Source organism: Triticum aestivum, chromosome 5D (genome assembly GCF_018294505.1).
Source record: "Triticum aestivum cultivar Chinese Spring chromosome 5D, IWGSC CS RefSeq v2.1, whole genome shotgun sequence".
NCBI lineage: Eukaryota > Viridiplantae > Streptophyta > Magnoliopsida > Poales > Poaceae > Triticum > Triticum aestivum.
This window is the reverse complement of record NC_057808.1, coordinates 248,146,300-248,158,357: the sequence shown is the minus strand read 5'-3', so window position 1 is coordinate 248,158,357 and position 12,058 is coordinate 248,146,300.

Genomic DNA, 12,058 nt, shown 5'->3' with positions numbered 1-12,058 from the left:
CCGACAGGATCCTTTGCCAAATCTTCCAATTTATGGTAGCAGAGGTGGTTCTATATCACCGAGCCCCGTGGCTCCAAGTGGGTAGCTGCGCCCGCATTTTGATCCAGCCCCCCAATTCAGCTTGCATCATGGATTAATAAAGGGGTTGGACTGGGGATCAACGGACGAGGTGCAAACTTTGCAAAGTCGCATCCGAAGGCTTATTGAGAGGGACATCAATATCGTCAACGTCGTTCAAGTGATGCTAGTCCGCCGGACCCTGCCGTGCCAGCGACGGCCTCTCCGCATGTAGGAGTTCAATCCAGAAGGGTCGCGGACTCTTCAGCATTTTTTCGGCACTACGCATGAAGGAATGTGGAGATTATTTTTTGGGAAACGAAAGCAATGGCCGGACACCACCGAAGATATCGGCTTAGACTGCAACCATCCGGACACCCCGGTAAGTACTCGTTCGCCGAACACCTCATAATCAGACACTCAGTGGTACTGACCGAATCATCCTTTTTCAGGGCTGGATAAAGAAAGTGGAACGGATCAGGTGTCCGGCTCCCCTTCCCGAAGACTCAGCTAATCCTTTGTTAACAAGGATGCTGGCCTCGACACCATGCCAGGCGCCGGCAAGGGAGGGTAAAGAGGAGAGTAAGAAGACCCGAGATGACCTTTGTTCTGGAGGTAAGTCAGATGCAGAGTCCGGAGAAATCGATCTTTCCTCGCCTGAAGACAGAGGCGAAAGAGGACCCAGTATCCCTTCTCCAAGCAGGAGGAAAAGGGCCGCCTCCGAAGGCTCGGAGGGGCGGTCTCCCAAGAGGGGGAAGATGCCACCATTGAGCGGCTCGGGTTTGGAAAGCGACGCTGTTGTACAGCTCCATCATGGGGACAAGCCCTCGACCAAGCCGTAAGTGAATCCGGGGTACTTTGATAGCGTCCCGCTCCTTTGTCGTTACCGAAGATATACGTAACATGTCCGTGCATTTTTACAGGTCGACACCGAGTTTTTCTAGGCAATCCTCTTCTTCGGGAGGTCTCCTCCCAGAGATGATGGAGAGTGAGACGCCTCCCCCAACCTCCTCGCCTAATAAGGCGGACGATTATGAAGTGTCATCGCGGAGGGTTTTTCTTGATCAACAAGCTATGCAGGGGATAAAAGAGGCAGTTCCCGAAGGTGAATCCCTGACCGTCCGGGATTCTAGGGCCGATAATAAAGGCCCCGGACTGTCTGGCTCGCAGCCGACGGTGATTCTGGAGACGGGTGAACGGATTCCTTCAAAGGATGGTTGTGCTCCTAGAGCGGCTTCCGGAGACCCGGAGGCTCCGGATATATTGCGAGACATGTTGCGAAAAGCGTCTGTCTCAGGGGAACAACGTACCTTGATGGTACAGTGGTTGAGAAGATCCTGTCCGCGAAGATCGGATTGAATGAAGCCTTCATGAGCCTGCTAAAAGGCTTCGAGGTTTGTGATATAATGTTTTCAGCTATGTTTTATTTGCAACGATGCACCTGTGTATAGGTAGTAGCCCCTGAGACTCGGGTCGGCTTCCATTGGGAAGCGAACGGAGGATCGAAAAGAATTACTCAAGGACTTAATCTGATGAACTTGAACACAAGCTGCTTCCCCCTTGGCTACTTCCCGGACTATGGATATTGCCGAACTCCAGCGGAAGCTTAACGTACCAGGGGATGACCTTGCGTTAATCAATATGCATCTTGACGAGTCGCAAGGTATGTATTTGAGGCAATTCCCATACATTTTTGTGGTATAAGCAGGATGCTAGGATTTATATGCTGGAATATGCATGGTTGCAGATGGTGCTACCGTCGTTGAAGCTCTTCGAGCGGAGCTGGCCCGGGCCAAGGAGCAGGCCCGATGTAGCAATGCGGCTGCCGAAAAGGCGTCGGCTGAGTTAAAAGCCAAACAAGCTGCACGGCGCCAAGACGAGGAGAAGATATCCATGATGGCGCTTGAACTGGAAAATGCTACAGGCCGCTGTGAATTTCTGGAGAAGGATAATGAAGCCAAAATGGTTGAACTGAACAAGGCCTTACAAGAGGCGAGAGAAGCGCGATCGGAATCCAGAGCAGCCCGTGAGGAGATCCGGCAAGCTGGGGACATTGCGGCTGGTAAACCCTTTCTGCTACAGACTAAGTTCGGCGATCCAAACTATGCTCAGCTTGACCGAGTGTGGAGCTTTTCGGACGAGTTTTTAGACTTGCCAAAGAGTTCTTCCGATGCGGCGTAGTACTATCAAGCGCGAGAAGGGTACACAATGGAGAAGCTTTTTTGGTCACAGTTTGGCGCATCAAGGCGCCCTCTGTTGCTGAATGAGCAGATGTCCCAATGGGCCAAGCTTCATAGGATATCCGGCGCTGCCATGAAGAACGTCATAGTCCGGTTGTGGCCAACCGAGCCTGTTCCGAAGAGCTACTTCGGTTTGGTGCAAAGGCTTGTTGACGCGGTGCCGCGTATCAACGCTGTGAAGCGGCCGGCGTGCATTGAGGGTGCACGAATGGCTTTTGCCCGAGTCAAGACATTCTGGGGGAAGATGAAGGCCATCGATGTTGCGGCGAAGAGTCCACCCAAGGGCAAGGACCGTCCTGAACCGGAGCATTATTTTGAAGACGTCCTAGAGGTTGCCCGCTTGATGGAGGGTCAGTGCTCGAAATACATAATGTTCGAGTGAGGTGTATGAGAATTGTAAAAGACAATTTTGTAATTTAATTTATTTTTATGTTTTGCTCGATAGCTTGTATTCCTCCTGTGCGGCCGTTTTAATATAATCTGAAAGTTTTCCAGTCGTCGGCTTCAGCCCCCTCGTACGAAGTACGCGGGTGTTCGGAAAAGCATTTAATCACTCTTTATCCAACGTCTTGGTCCATGAAGCAGGTGATAATGCGGCGAACCAGGCAATCGGACTATAGGGCATTAACACTTTCACTTAGCTATAGGAGTTTTATGGTGGGGCTACGACATAGCCCGTGGTATGTATGCGGCGTATGGTGCCTTACATATTTAATCTGAAAAAGATCCCTCGTGTGACACGGAGAATCGCTAAAGATTCCAATAAGTCGTCAAGTGGTTGACCAGCTCTTGCCGCATCATGACAGTCAGTTTTTGGCTTTCTCTACTGAGGTACTTGACCAGATGAACCGGAAGGACAATCGCAATAGTTCTCCCTTTACTACCCTAGCCGATAGAGCGGAACGTAGGGTAGCAAGCACAGGAGCCGAGCAACCCAACTATTGACCCAAGACAATGATTCGGAGCTGATGCATATAAGGCCAAACTTGCGACGCCGAAGTACGCTATAGAGTTGTTCGGACTTTTACTGGCCACTCATTTGTTCCCATACCGAGCCCCTGGCAGGTTATGCCAAGGTATATCTATGAAATAACCGTAGGAGCCATATTCATTGGCGAAACAACACGGATGATTAATTCGAATACTGTTTACTGGGACCTGAGCGATATGCCAATGATTACTTTATATGTATAGACCCCAACCCCGGCTATTTGACATGCCCGGGGTTTGAGGCGGAGGAAGAGGCATAGTACAGGCTCGAAATAAAGAGTGCGGTCTACAAAAAGTTAATTTGGACCTCCTGTCTGAAGGAAATATGCCCTAGAGGCAATAATAAAGTTATTATTTATTTCCTTATATCATGATAAATGTTTATTATTCATGCTAGAATTGTATTAACCGGAAACATAATACATGTGTGAATACATAGACAAACAGAGTGTCACTAGTATGCCTCTACTTGACTAGCTCGTTGATCAAAGATGGTTAAGTTTCCTAGCCATTGACATGGGTTGTCATTTGATTAACGAGATCACATCATTAGGAGAATGATGTGATTGACTTGACCCATTCCGTTAGATTAGCACTCGATCGTTTAGTATGTTGCTATTGCTTTCTTCATGACTTATACATGTTCCTATGACTATGAGATTATGCAACTCCCGTTTACCGGAGGAACACTTTGTGTGCTACCAAACGTCACAACGTAACTGGGTGATTATAAAGTTGCTCTACAGGTGTCTCCAAAGGTACTTGTTGGGTTGGCGTATTTCGAGATTAGGATTTGTCACTCCGATTGTCGGAGAGGTATCTCTGGGCCCACTCGGTAATGCACATCACTATAAGCCTTGCAAGCACTGTAACTAATGAGTTAGTTGCGGGATGATGTATTACGGAACGAGTAAAGAGACTTGCCGGTAACGATATTGAACTAGGTATTGAGATACCGACGATCGAATCTCGGGCAAGTAACATACCGATGACAAAGGGAACAACGTATGTTGTTATGCGGTCTGACCGATAAAGATTTTCATAGAATATGTGGGAACCAATATGAGCATCCAGGTTCCGCTATTGGTTATTGACCGGAGAGGTGTCTCGGTCATGTCTACATAGTTCTCGAACCCATAGGGTCCGCACGCTTAACGTTACGATGACAGTTATATTATGAGTTTATATGTTTTTATGTACCGAAGGAGTTCGGTGTCCCGGATGAGATCAGGGACTTGACGAGGAGTCTCGAAATGGTCGAGACGTAAAGATCAATATATTGCACGACTATATTCGGACATCGGAAAGGTTCCGAGTGATTCGGGTATTTTTCGGAGTACCGGAGAGTTACGGGAATTCGTATTGGGCCTTAATGGGCCATACAGGAAAGGAGAGAAAGGCCCCAAAGGGTGGCCGCACCCCTCCCCATGGGCTAGTCCGAATTGGACTAGGGAGGGGGGGCGCCCCCTTCCTTCTTTCTCCTTCTCCCTTCCCTTTTCCTACTCCAACAAGGAAAGGAGGAGTCCTACTCCCGGTGGGAGTAGGACTCCCCCCTTGGCGCGCCCTCCTCCTAGGCCGGCCGCCTCCCCCCTTGCTCCTTTATATACGGGGGCAGGGGGGCACCCCACAGACACAACAATTGATCTATTGATCTCTTAGCCGTGTGCGGTGCCCCCCTCCACCATATTACACCTCGATAATATCGTAGCGGTGCTTAGGCGAAGCCCTGCGTCGGTAGAACATCATCATCGTCACCACGCCGTCGTGCTGACGAAACTCTCCCTCAACACTCGGCTGGATTGGAGTTCGAGGGACGTCATCGAGCTGGACGTGTGCTGAACTCGGAGGTGACGTGCGTTCGGTACTTGATCGGTCGGATCATGAAGACATACGACTACATCAACCGCGTTGTGTTAATGCTTCCGCTTTCGGTCTAGGAGGGTACGTGGACAACACTCTCCCCTCTCGTTGCTATGCATCACCATGATCTTGCGTGTGCATAGAATTTTTTTGAAATTACTACGTTCCCCAACACTGTCGCACGTCTGCGCCGCCTATCCCCGGCGAGGGGAATCCTTGATGGAGGTAGCCCCTTAGGTGAGTGTACGGATCGGAACTCCGATAGTCATTTTTAGATGTTTCTCCTGTTTGTCACCTGTTTTTAAGAGATAGTGAAAAATAAAAAGAAAAATAGATAAAAAGTGTTACGGGAATGCTTGCAGGCTTGTCCGTAGTGTGCTTCCACCAATGCCCATGGTATCTTGAGTGCGTAGTGATGTATGCGTGGTACACATTTTGCAGGTGTACACGGTGGGCGGCGGAAGCCGAACTGCTATTTTATTTTAGGGAGCAGTCGATCCTCGGGTGGAAGTTGCTTCTGACCCCCGGGATTTCGTTGGTGAACCTCTCCGTCGTCCCTGTCGCCTGGCAGCCTCCTCCCCTTGTGTTCGGCGTTGAGCTTGCCAGCCTGCTTAAAGACCCAGCAGTTTCTGTTAGTATGATTAGCTGGTTTATCGGGGTGGCCGTGAACCTGGCAGGGTCGGTCCAATATCTTGTCTAGGTTGGATGGTTCGTCTCAATTCGCCTTGAATGGCTTCTTCCGTTGACCGGGCTTGGGGGTGCTGAATCCGACGTTGACCACTGTGTCACGTGATTCTTCATTATCATTGCGACTGTTGTGTTTACTTCGTCGTGGCTTGCCGTTGTCGTCTCGAATTTCGGAAGTGCCCGGGTCGCTGGTGCTATTGCTTCTACGAGCGAGCCAGCTGTCTTCTCCCGCGCAAAAGCGGGTCATTAGAGCAGTAAGGGCTGTCATGGATTTAGGTCCTTCTTGACCGAGGTGGCGTGCAAGCCATTCATCCCGGACGCTGTGTCTGAAGGCTGCAAGGGCTTCCGTGTCCGGACTGTCCATGATTTGGTTCTTTTTGACTAAGAACCGAGTCCAGAGCTTCCTGGCGGACTCTCCGGGCTGCTGGACAACGTGACTTAGGTCATCGGCATCAGGTGGCCGGACATATGTTCCTTGGAAGTTGTCAGGGAAGGCCTCTTCCAAGTCTTCCCAGCTGCCTATAGAATTTTCAGGCAAGCTGTTTAACCAGTGCCAATCTGGTCCTTTTAGTTTTAGTGGGAGGTATTTAATGGCGTGGAGGTCGTCTCCACGAGCCATATGGATGTGGAGGATAAAATCTTCTATCCATACCGCGGGATCGGTTGTTCCGTCGTATGAATCAATATTGATAGGTTTGAATCCTTGGGGAAATTCATGATCCATTACTTCGTCAGTGAAGCAAAGAGGGTGTGCGGCGCCTCTGTGTTGGGCCACACTACGACGTAACTCCGAAGAAGTCCATTTGCGGTTTTCGGCTCGGGCGTGGCTAGGTTTGTCATGTCCGAATATGTAGCCATCGTCGCGTGTCGAGGCATGCCCTCGTGATCCGTAGATCGATCTTGCCTGTCCTGCTCTATTGTCCAAGTCCCGTCGAAGGTCGTCTGCACAACCATGAGCTGTGTTATTCTTGCCTTTACGGCGAGGTTTGGCGGTCTGGTGTCTGGCTTGGGTTGCCTCTTTATCCGAACAGAGCTGTCGACGACCCGCCGTATTGTGTGATGATGGTACGGGCTCCAGCGCCTCGTCATCAAACTGGGGTAGCAATCTACGCTTCGGGTAGCTTTTGGTTGGGCCATTAAGGTCGTATTCTTCGGCGGCCAGGACTTCGGTCCATCTATTGTTGAGTAGGTATTGGTTAGCTTGAAGCTGCTGCTGCTTCTTTTTCAGGCTCCTTGCAGTAGCTATTAGCCTGCGCTTGAAGCGCTCCTGCTCGAGGGGTTCTTCGGGTACGATGAAGTCGTCGTCACCGAGGCTTACCTCGTCTTCGGAGAGCGAAGGTAGTTGTCGTCCTCCGATTTGTCGCTGGACAGGGCCTGTTCATCGGGGCTGGCTTGCCCGTTTTCTTGTTCCTCCTGTTTGGATCTTGCTCCCACAGGGTCTTCATTGTTTTCGGCGTCGTCCGGAGTACCATTTTCTCCGATGCCAGCGTTGCTGCGATGTGACTCAGAGCGGCGTTTAGGGCGCCGGTACTTAGGCTGTGTCTCAGGAGGTTTATTCTCAACTGGATCTTCTTTGTCATCATCGCTAGCTTTTTTAGGTGTATCGACCATGTACACGTATTACGAAGAGGTGGTCGTCCCACGTCTCGTGAATGGAGGGTCTTGGCCTTGCTCCTTGTCGGCATCGTCATTTATACCGTCGATGTCTTCGAAGCCATAATCAAGCATGTCAGTTAAGTCCTCGACAGTGGCTATGAAGTGGGTGGCGGGTGGGAAGCGAAATTCTCCATTTTCAGCTTCTAGCTCGAACCGGACATAGTTCGGCTGTGAGTCCCCCGCCAAGGACAGGTTTTTTAATGAATTTAGCACATCGCCCAAAGGTGAGTGCTGGAAGATGTCTGCGGCGCTGAATTCAAAAATCGATAACCCATCCAGCTCGGTGTTCGCAGACGTTCGTGGTTCGGAACTTATATCCGGAGGCGAGTCCAGAGTTCCGTTGACGCCAACATCGCAAGGTGGTGAGTCTGTGTGCGGCTCCAACGCCGCGGATTCAGCAGTTTTGGATGGCGCGATCTGCTCCGGATCTAAGGCCGTGGCAGTTATAGGAACCATCTCCTGAATATGGTCCGATGACAGATTTAAGTCATGTTCATCGGAGCGAGGGGGTGCGATCGCCGTGGTCTCAAATCCGTTGAAGATCAAGTCTCCACGGATATCCGCGACGTAGTTCAAGCTTCCGAATCCGACCTGGTGGCCAGGGCCGTAGCTATCGATCTGCTCCAGATGGCCAAGCGAGTTGGCCCGCAGTACGAAGCTGCCGAATACGAAAATCTGTCCGGGGAGGAAGGTTTCTCCTTGGACAGCGTCACTATCGACGATTGGAGGGGCCATCGAACCTTTCGTCGATGGCACAGTGGAACTCTCAATGAAAGCACCAATGTCGGTGTGAAAACCGGCGGATCTCGGGTAGGGTGTCCTGAACTGTGCGTCTAAGGTCGATGGTAACAGGAGACGGGGACACGATGTTTACCCAGGTTCGGGCCCTCTCTATGGAGGTAATACCCTACTTCTTGCTTGATTGATCTTGATGAATATGGGTATTACAAGAGTTGATCTACCACTAGATCGTAATGGCTAAACCCTAGAAGTCTAGCATGTTTGACTATGGTAATGAATATATCCTTTCCGGACTAACCGTTCCGGTTTATATAGACACCGGGGGGATCTAGGGTTACATAGAGTCGGTTACATAAGAAGGAATATTCATAGTTTGGTCGCCAAGCTTGCCTTCCACGCCAAGGAGAGTCCAATCCAGACACGGGTACAGTCTTCGGCCTTCATGTCTTCACAGCCCATCATTCCGGCCCTTGGATAACAGGCCGGACGCCCGAGGACCCCTTAGTCCAGGACTCCCTCAGTCATCTTATAATGCTACCGCCGTACTAAGCAAAATAAGATGCATAAAGGATAAACATCACATGCAATCAAAATATGTGACATGATATGGCCATCATCATCTTGTGCCTTTGATCTCCATCTCCAAAGCACCGTCATGATCTCCATCATCACCGGCTTGACACCTTGATCTCCATCGTAGCGTCGTTGTCGTCTCGCCAACTATTGCTTCTACGACTATCGCTACCACTTAGTGATAAAGTAAAGCAATTACATGGCGATTGCATTTCATACAATAAAGCAACAACCATAAGGCTCCTGCCAGTTGCCGATAACTTATACAAAACATGATCATCTCATACAACAATTTATATCTCATCATTTCTTGACCATATCACATCACAACATGCCCTGCAAAAACAAGTTAGACGTCCTCTACTTTGTTGCTGCAAGTTTTACGTGGCTGCTACGGGCTTCTAGCAAGAACCGTTCTTACGTACGCATCAAAACCACAACGATTTTTCGTCAAGTGTGTTGTTTTAACCTTCAACAAGGACCGGCCGTACTCAAAGTCGATTCAACTAAAGTTGGAGAAACAGACACCCACCAGCCACCTCTGTGGGAAACACGTCAGTAGAACCAGTCTCATGAACGCGGTCATGTCATGTCGCCGAGCCGCTTCATCCAACAATACCGCCGAATCAAAGTAAGACGTTGGTGGTATGCAGTATGACTATTATCACCCACAACTCTTTGTGTTCTAGTCGTGCATATCATCTACGCATAAACCTGGCTCTAATACCACTGTTGGGGAACGTAGTAATTCAAATTTTTCCCACGATCACGCAAGATCTATCTAGGAGAAGCATAGCAACGAGCAGGGAGAGTGTGTCCACGTATCCTCGTAGACCGAAAGCGGAAACGTTAGGTTAACGCGGTTGATGTAGTCGAACGTCTTCACGATCCAACCGATCAAAATACCGAACGTACGGCACCTCCGTGTTCAGCACACGTTCAGCTCGATGACGTCCCTCGAACTCTTGATCCAGCAGAGGGTCGAGGGAGAGTTCCATCAGCACGACGGCCTGGTGACGGTGGTGGTGATATGATCCGCACAGGGCTTCGCCTAAGCACTACGACGCTATGACCGGAGGAGTAAAATGTGGAGGGGGGCACCACACACGGCTAAGAGAACAATTGATGTGCTATGGGGTGCCCCTGCCCCCGTATATAAAGGAGGGGAGGAGGAGGCCGGCCACAAGGGGGCGCCATGGGGAGGGGAGTCCTACTAGGACTCCAGTCCTAGTAGGATTCGGCCCCCCTTTTTTCCTTTCTACCAGAGGGGAAAAAGGGGAAGGAGAGGGAGTAGGAGAAGGGAAGGGGGGTGGCGCCCTCTTCCCTAGTCCAATCCGGCCTCCTCCCTTGTGGGGGGCGCACCGGCCCCTTGTGGGCTTGTTAGCCTCCCTTCTATGGCTCATATGGCCCATATCTTTCCCCGGGGGGTTCCGGTAACCCTTCCGGTACTTCGGTATGTACCCGATACACTCCAGAACCCTTCCGGTATCGGAATACTACCTTCCAATATATCAATCTTTACCTCTCGACCATTTCGAGACTCCTCGTCATGTCCGTGATCTCATCCGGGACTCCGAACAAACTTCAGTCACCAAAACATACAACTCATAATACAAATCGTCATCGAACGTTAAGCGTGCGGACCCTACGGGTTCGAGAACTATGTAGACACGACCGAGACACATCTCCGGTCAATAACCAATAGCGGAACCTGGATGCTCACATTGGCTCCTACATATTCTACGAAGATCTTTATCGGTCAAACCGCATAACAACATACGTCATTCCCTTTGTCATCGGTATGTTACTGGCCCGAGATTCGATCGTCGGTATCATCATACCTAGTTCAATCTCGTTACCGACAAGTCTCTTTACTCGTTCTGTAATACATCATCTCGTAACTAACTCATTAGTCACATTGCTTGCAAGGCTTATAATGATGTGCATTACCGAGAGGGCCCAGAGATACCTCTCCGATACACGGAGTGACAAATCCTAATCTTGATCTATGCCAACCCAACAAACACCTTCGAAGACACCTGTAGAGCATCTTTATAATCAGCCAGTTACGTTGTGACGTTTGATAGCACACAATGTGTTCCTCCGGTATTCGGGAGTTGCATAATCTCATAGTCAAAGGAACATGTATATGTCATGAAGAAAGCTATAGCAATAAAACTAAACGATCATAATGCTAAGCTAATGGATGGGTCTTGTCCATCACATCATTCTCTTATGATGTGATCCCATTCATCAAATGGTAACACATGTCTATGGTCAGGAAACTTAATCATCTTTGATTAACGAGCTAGTAAGTAGAGGCATACTAGGGACACTCTGTTTTGTCTATATATTCACATATGTACTAAGTTTCCGGTTAATACAATTCTAGCATGAATAAAAAATATTTATTATGATATAAGAAAATATAAATAACAACTTTATTATTGCCTCTAGAGCATATTTCCTTCAGGTAGCAGCGGTGCTTGAATCGGGCGGCGATCGAGCTTGAAATGTGGCGGGAAGGGACGACCAAGCTTCAAACCTGGCAGCGGAGGTGGAATTGAAGCGGGGCAGTGCGATGGAGCTAGAATCGGGCGGTGGCGCGGCGGAAAAGCGGCCGTTGCGGCCGATTTGCAGGCGAGTCCAGCCGAAATGCGGCGGAGCGTCGGCAGATCCGGCGGCACTGGGGGTGGAGAGGCCGGATCTGTCGGCGGCGGGGTGCAGAGGGTCGGCGGCGCGACAGTGGATCGAGGTAGCCGGTCGGGGGAGGGGAGGGGAAATTTCAGGGTAGTTGGAGTTCGCGCGCGGCTGGTCGTTTACATCTGGGTTTACATCTCGAGCGGCTGGAGATGTAAATTTGCATCACGAGGTATTGTATCTTACATCTTCGAAAGACGGAGATGTAATTTTTTTTTATCTACATCATCTATTGAATAGGGGGTTTTGAATCTCAAAGATGCAAAAGTTAATTATTTTTACATCTACATCATTTATTGGAGATGTTGTAACCATCAGTTTCTTTCTACTACTATATGTTCTTCGTCCCCTCCCTATCACCACATGTACCTTTGCTGCCCGTGAAAGCCAGTCCTCTTTCGCCAACCGTGTTGGATCCAGCTGTCAAGAAGAAAAAGGACGTGTTGGATCCATGGCACGGGAAAGAAGACTTGGGCGTGGGCGGGAGTTTTCTACCCACGGATCCACACGCCATTTTGAAAGCGGGAGAGGAAAATATCCCAATGTCGTGTGGC